This window comes from Nerophis ophidion, linkage group LG23 (genome assembly GCF_033978795.1).
Source record: "Nerophis ophidion isolate RoL-2023_Sa linkage group LG23, RoL_Noph_v1.0, whole genome shotgun sequence".
Taxonomy (NCBI): Eukaryota; Metazoa; Chordata; class Actinopteri; order Syngnathiformes; family Syngnathidae; genus Nerophis; species Nerophis ophidion.
This window is the reverse complement of record NC_084633.1, coordinates 32,006,403-32,014,114: the sequence shown is the minus strand read 5'-3', so window position 1 is coordinate 32,014,114 and position 7,712 is coordinate 32,006,403. Positions and strand designations below refer to the sequence as shown.

General features: G+C 37.1%; 1 long non-coding RNA gene across 2 annotated transcripts; it reads right to left on the bottom strand.

The window, feature by feature from the left end:
* Positions 1 to 276: 276 nt before the first annotated feature.
* On the bottom strand, positions 277 to 2,547 carry LOC133541552 (uncharacterized). 2 transcript variants are annotated; one of them, XR_009803913.1, is made up of 4 exons: positions 2,461 to 2,547; positions 2,271 to 2,380; positions 2,047 to 2,146; positions 277 to 770 (listed from the first exon to the last, which is right to left on the bottom strand). It is a non-coding gene; the product is annotated as an uncharacterized LOC133541552 (long non-coding RNA). The 2 variants fall into 2 exon arrangements; XR_009803914.1 differs by having other exon boundaries at positions 277 to 754.
* Positions 2,548 to 7,712: the final 5,165 nt, after the last annotated feature.

Genomic DNA, 7,712 nt, shown 5'->3' with positions numbered 1-7,712 from the left:
CACAAAGGAAGATTAAACATTTTTTTGTTGCTATGTTAACCTCCGAATGTAACTTGTAAGGCTAATCCTATCCTGCACTACAGTGAGCAAATGAAACAAAATTTAGTTCTTATCTCTACTGTAAAGTTCACATTTGAATGACAATAAAAGGAAGTGTAAGTCTAAATCTCTAAGTCTAATGGGGGAAATCAATTGCATGTTTAATTAAATGTATAAATAAAATGTAATGATCGCTGTGGTATACATTTTAAACCAATTAAACCAAGTCAAGTCCAACTTTATTATATAGCACATTCAAATTAACTATGTTGACTAAGGTGCTGCACAGGCACATTAGACAATATAGGTAAAAAATGTTAAGGTAAAACAAGATAAAAAGAGAGGGGGAAGTCGCAGATTGTTTGGAAAATAGTTGCATTTTTAGCAAGGATTTAAAATGTTCTCGTTTTACAGCCTTAAGGTGCAGAAGCAAATTGTTCCACAATTTGGGGTCAGCCACAGAAAAAGCTATGTGCCTTTGAATGCTGAGTCTGGAGCGTGGGACAGACGGGAGCAGTCCTTGGATGTACTGGGAGGCAATGGAGAGTAGAGAGCTCGGGGTTATTTAGTTCTTGTCAACAGGTGGGCTGCTGTATTTTGCACCCCCTGGTGGTGGCGAAGGGCGGACCGGTCAACGCCATCCATCCATCCATTTCTACTACCAGGGCTGCTGGAGGCTATCTCAGCTGCATTCGGGTGGTAAGCAGGGTACATCCTGGACAAGTCGCCACCTCATCACAGGGCCAACACAGATCGACAACATTCACACACTAGACTAATTTAGAGTTGCCAATCAACCTATCCCCTGGTGCACGTCTTTGGAAGTGGGAGGAAGCCAGACAACCCGAAATAAAGAAAACTGCAATCATCCAGTTCTGATATAATGAAAGCATGTATTGCTTTCTGAAAAATCTGCATTTAGTATATACTTTTTAACCCCACTTAAAAGCTTGAGTTGCATGATGATTACAACTAAATTATTGGCTCATTTCATGACATAGTTAAAGAAACTGCTAAAACTCAAAGTGTATAAAAAGTACAAAGACGATTTTCTTCAGAAACATCTTGAACCTTATTAAAACCTTTTATAATCTGATTCATCTCATAATGTCAACCATAAATTACTTAACTATTTGTTAATGAGAACTGTATCAATGGTTTATTTCTTTATTTAATAAACATGTATTTACTTGTGTCTATTTATTTATTCCATTTATTTGCCTATTTACTGTTGTGGTACAGATTAAGTAAAACAAAAAAGTGTTATAATACAAAAAGTTTTAGGTTTGAATAAGTTTTGATTCTTCCTATTGCTTTTTGAACATGCTGTAATGAGGAACAAGAAATATGTTCTGTATTATGTTGAAATTGTTTGCATGCTTAAAATAAAATAACACCATAAAAATAACTTTATATGAAATGTGTCAGCATGTTTGTGTATTAAAGATAACAGATTTAATACCATTTATGGAGCTTTTTGATACCCTAATAAGGCCAAATTACACCACTAGTTCAAGAAGTTGTTAAAAAAAAACTGGATACAAAGAAACACAAATAAATATAAAGTCAACTTGTTTTTCCACTCGACTGGTATTTTAATGGAAGCTATAATTTAAAATCTACATAACTTGTAATGATGGTTCTTTGGTGAAATGTTTGCATCGATTTTGCTGTGAAAAAAAATGTTTTGGCTGCCTTCAAAAACAATGTTTTGAAAGTCAGATTTGTCAAATGCAAATTAACCGCTCTTTGCTACGCCCATTCATGCTGACTAGCATTTCGTCCCCGCCCGGACTTATTTAGAACAATATTTACATTTTGTTTTGTTTTGCCAAGATCGTGTGAAATATGGACACCGGTGATTGCCACCAGAACAGAAAGACAGGAAGCCCGGGTGTAAAACTGGTACAATACGCTGGCAATGGTTTAACTTCTACCGAGTCTTTATCGCTATATGTACATACATATGTGTAAATTGACAATAAAATGATTCAAAAATGTAAATACCTCATAAACTGATGTTTGGTTTCGCTGGCTTCAAATATATTTTCTGGGAGGGTGACTTGTCCAGCGTGTCAGCTGCCTTCCGGCGGCCATTCTCCAGCTGCTGCGCGACATCCAGACACAAGCGGTGGGAACAAGGGTGGGTGGATTGAAGATTTTTCAAGTTGTTGTTCACTTTATTCACATTTCCCACACTCAACTTTTTTTTTTTTTTTTTGAGTGATTACCTCCGTTCGCTGCGCCGTGACTTGCTTGTTCTGTGTCGGCTTTAAGGAAACAAAGACGTTCTGACCTCGGCTCCGCCACAGAAGTTACGTTTTCACCAGGTTGTGTTTGTCTGTTTGTTAGCGACATAACTTAAATAGGTTCACATAGATTTTGATGAAATTTTTCAAGAAATGTCCAATAAACAATTACCCTCTCCAAATACGAACACACTTGACTTCTTGGTCCACGCTCCCATTTTGGCGCCCCACACTGCGCTGGGGATTCTGGGAAATGTAGTGTCATATAGCTAAAGCGCCGGTATAGTACACCGAGGTTTTGTTTGACACCGCCAGGCATCACGGTTATATTGTGAGGACTTTGAAACCGAGATATTGTGGAATCTACACAAACAAATTGACAGAGGTGGGTAGAGTAGCCAGAAATTGTACTCAAGTAAGAGTACTGTTACTTTAGAGATTTATTACTCAAGTAAAAGTAAGGAGTAGTCACCCAAATATTTACTTGAGTAAAAGTAAAAAGTATGTTGTAAAAAAACTACTCAAGTACTGAGTAACTGATGAGTAACCTGATTACGGCAACAAATAGTGCACAAAAACATAAAAATAGCAATGAGCAAATTCAGAGCCAGGAATATCTCTTAAGCAACTAAAACAATAATATATATTAAATAATAGTACATTAAAATAAAATGTACTATTATTTAATAGTACATTAAATAACATAGGCATCCATTGATTTGATTGATTGATTGATTGATTGATTGATTGATTGATTAAAACTTGTATTAGTCGATTGTACAGTACAGTACATATTCCGTACACTTGACCACTAAATGGTAACACCCCAATAAGTTTTTCAACGTTTATCAATTACTTAGTAAATGACCAAGTCGAGATGATCCACCCCATATATACATACACACACATATCATTTAGACACACACATATCATATATACACACACAAATCATTTATACCCACACATATTATATGCATATATATATATACATACATACATTTATATATATATATACATACATTTATATATACAGTATATAATTTATATTTATTTATTTTGCCGTTTTTGTTCACATGTTGAAGGTGTTTTAATGACTATACATGCATGTTTAACATATAGATTCCTATATTTCATGAAGACAAGAATATAAGTTGGTGTATTACCTGATTCTGATGACTTGCATTGATTGGAATCAGACGTCCACGTTTTCAAATGGAGGAGAAAAAAAGTTCCTCTTTTCTGTCTAATACCACATGAAAGTTGTTGTTTTTTGGCATCTCATCTGTCCAGCTTCCATATTCCTTTTTATACACTTTAAGAGAAATACATTGGCGGCAAACTCCGTAGCTTGCTCGCTTGTTAGTGCTGGCTTTCGGAGACTCTTATTTTGTTAGAGCAGGCGCGATGGAGCGGCACTTTTATTGTGAAGACAGAAACTGTGCGATCAGTCTTTAGGCTTTTGACGGGAAGTACCGTTGAAATAAAAAGTGTCTTTTTTCCTTTACACTTTTGATTGATTGATTGATTGATTGATTGAAACTTTTATTATTAGATTGCACAGTACAGTACATATTCCGTACAATTGACCACTAAATGGTAACACCCCAATACTTTTTCAACTTGTTTAAGTTGGGTCATGTGACCGCCTGGCTCTGTTTGATTGGTCCAACGTCACCAGTGACTGCATGACTGGGATGGGTGGGAATAGGAACATGAATAATTAATCAGCTCTCCTCGGTCTGACCAACAATTAGTTAATAAAAATAAAAAAAAACAATAAATACAACAAATTAGAATGATTGAAGAGAAAAAAATTCTAATTTGATAATGAAAAACAAAAGAAAAATAAATGGGTGGACGAATCCTCCTGACTAGCTGCAATTGAATAATAAAAAATATAAATGATGAATAATTGGATGATGAAAAAAAGATAAAGCATAATTTTAATAAATTATATGCAATTAACTTTTCTTAATAGTGTTTTTAATATTATCCATCCTTCTTTTTATTCATTCAATTTTTTTTTTCTTTTTCATTATCCAATTGAATTTTTTTCTCTCTTCAATTATTCCAATTTGTTGTACTTATTGGTACTTTTTTTTTTTTTATTAACTAATTGACTATTTGTTGGTCAGACCGAGGAAAGCTGATTGGTCAACACTCACAATGATTAATTATTCATGTTCCTATTCCCACCCATCCCAGCCAGGAATTACCGATGGTACACTTACCAACTTTAGCCTCAGCACACAGGAGGAGCTAACCCCCGAGGTTACCCTTAGGCTTTTGGACTATAGACTATTTGTTATTATTATTACCCATACTTACCTTTTTAACTATAAGTTAATTAACCAGCTACCAATTAGCTTTATTTTTTGTGGGGGAGGTAATGCACCCCCACATTTTCCAGCATTCCCTCTCTTTGGCTCGGCAAACTGATCGACCTGACTGGGATTGAACCCAGGACCCTTTGATTGGGAGCTAGCTGTTTAACCATTCAGCTATTCTTGGTCTTCTTATGGACAGATTTCGGGCCCCAATGACATATTCAATTGATAACCTGTCTCAGTAAACTATGATACAAAACAATAGCTTTCCTAGATACCAATCAATCTGCCTGGGATTTGAACCCAGTGCCCTTTGATTGGGAGCTAGCAGCTTTAACCATTGAGCTATCCTTGGTCTTCTTTAAATACGATTTCGGGGCCCAATGACATATTTAATCGCGAACCTGTCTCAGTGAGCTATAATATAAAGCATTTACACTTGCTGCTGGAGTTTTCATAGTTACCAGTGAACCTGGCAGGGATTTGATCCTTGTACTCTTTGATCGTGAGCTAGCTACTGTAACCACTCAGCTATCCTTAGACTGCTTAGAGGAAGATTTCGGGCCCCAATGACATATTTAATTGAGCACCTGTCTCACTACTGAAAAAGAAAAACTGAGTCCTCACTGAGATTTTAACCCAGTTCCCCTTGCTTGATGGTCAACAGTATTAACCACTCAGCTGTCCTGGGTCTTATTATGCTGTGAATTCGGAGCCCTAATGACAAATGTAATCAAACACTTCTTTCTCTCTCATTTTACCAAAACTAATGGAGAGGAAGTACTAGCAGACATTCCATGCAGTGTAGACCGACATAAATCCCACCCAGAGTTAAATTGCTCTCACTAGTGATGTTTGGACAAGTGTAGCCTACCTTGGCAATACATGCCACTACATTGGAGACTCGAATATGAAGTCAATCTCCCTTACCACCATGCCACTAGAGCAGGGGTAGGGAACCTATGGCTCGCGAGCCAGATCTGGCTCTATAGATGACTGCATCTGGCTCCCCGATAAATCTGAGCTAACTGCTTAACACAATAAGTAATGAATAATTCCACTTCTTGTAATCAAAGTGTAAAAATAACATTCATAATATAAAGCATGCTCATGCATTTGAATCCATCCATCTTTTTTTCTACTGCACTTATTCAAGAAGTTGCATTAAGGGTAAGCAGTGATTTATTTATTATTGGTTAATTTAGGGTTCGCCCTACTGGGGGTTCTTCAGACTACCAAGTACCGACATGAGAGCCTTTTGTTTATTTTTTTATTTTTCAACAAGTCTCTCAGTTGCTTTCCGGCAATTGTCTTTTTCTCTATCGTTCTCGCTCGCACTCTGGCTGCAGAGTGTGAGCTGGCTGCTGCTTATAAACAGAGCGATGGGTGATTAGATAACAAGGCCCAGGTGGGCTATCTACGCAACTGTCGAAGATTTCGAGGCCTGTCCTAGCAACACCCCGCTTCGCTGCAGGCCCTCAGGCCATGCCCTCTCCACAGTTAACTTCAGAATAACAATGTTATTACAAAGAAATAGAGACCTATTATACTCTAGAAATGTTGGTCTTACTTAAAAATGCAAGCGTTTAGATGTGTTCAGTGTTGAAAATAATATTATATGGCTCTTACGGAAATGTATTTTAAAATTTTTGGATTCCTGGCTCTCTCATCCAAAAAGGTTCCTGACCCCTGCACTAGAGGAAAGACATTCAGCATCCAACATTGCAGAATGGTTGGAATAGGTAGTAGCCAGGTTTGAAATTCCCCTAAGCAAAATTATTGCTATTGTGCAGGACAATGGCGCACTTTATAAAAAAAACAAAAACATTTTTGTAACACTTGCCTTGTTTTATTTGGCAAGTCGAAAGGACATGGTGCCAGTATGATGTTTTTTTAAATAAAGTATTGGAAATGTTAGAAATGTAGTTTGTCTCTTTTGTCCGATTATTAATCGATTAATCGAAGCAATAATCCACAGATTAATCGATTATCAAATTAATTGTTAGTTGCAGCCCCAGTATATATATGTATATGTATATATATATATATATATATGTGTGTGTGTGTATTCTACGGGGTGGAAGATTAAGAAGAATGCTTGTATACAATAAACAAAACAAAAAAAACGCATCAAGGACCTCAATGAGGACCTATTTTCTGAGGGGTGCACTTTGTGTTGCCAGCTATTTAGACATAATGGCGGTGCAATGCAAGCTGTACACTGACTTTAACATAAATGCCTTGTAGAGTTGTCCCCATACCAATATTTTGGTACGGGAACCAAAATGAATTTTGATATTTTTCTAAATAAAGGTCACCACAAAAAATGGCATTATCGGCTTTACTTTAACAAAAAATCTTAGGGTACATTAAACATGTTTCTTATTGCAATCCAACAACAATTTTGTCCTTAAATAGAATAGTGAGCATACTAGACACATTTTTTTAGTATTTATAGAAAGCAAACAAAGGCTCCTAATTAGTCTGCTGACATATGCAGTAACAAATCATTCTATTATTTTGTCAAAATTATGAGGGACAAGCTGTAAAAAGGGGACACTGGGTCATCATTGTCACCGACGGCCCACTGGGTGTGAGTTTTCCTTGCCCTTATGTGGGCCTACCGAGGATGTCGTAGTGGTTTGTGTTGTGGTTTGTGCAGCCCTTTGAGACACTAGTGATTTAGGGCTACATAAGTAAACATTGATTGATTGATTGATTCTAAAGCTACTTGTTCATTTACTATTTGTCGGAATCAGAAATACATTAATAATCCATCCATCTATCCATCCATCCATTTCCTACCGCTTGTCCCTTTTGGGGTCTCGGGGGTCGCTGGAGCCAATCTCAGCTAAATTTGGGCGGTAGGCGGGGTACACCCTGGACAAGTCACCACCTCATCGCAATAATCTATCCATCCATCCATTTTCTACCGCTTATTCCCTTCGTGGTCGCTGGAGCCTATCTCAGCTACAATCCGGCGGTCGCCACCTCATCGCAATAATCCCCGGGCGGAAATTAAGATTTTCAGCACAATCCCATTTAAGAGCAGACAAACATTACAAAAAGACAGACTTCCGACCATGGCCGGCTCTAC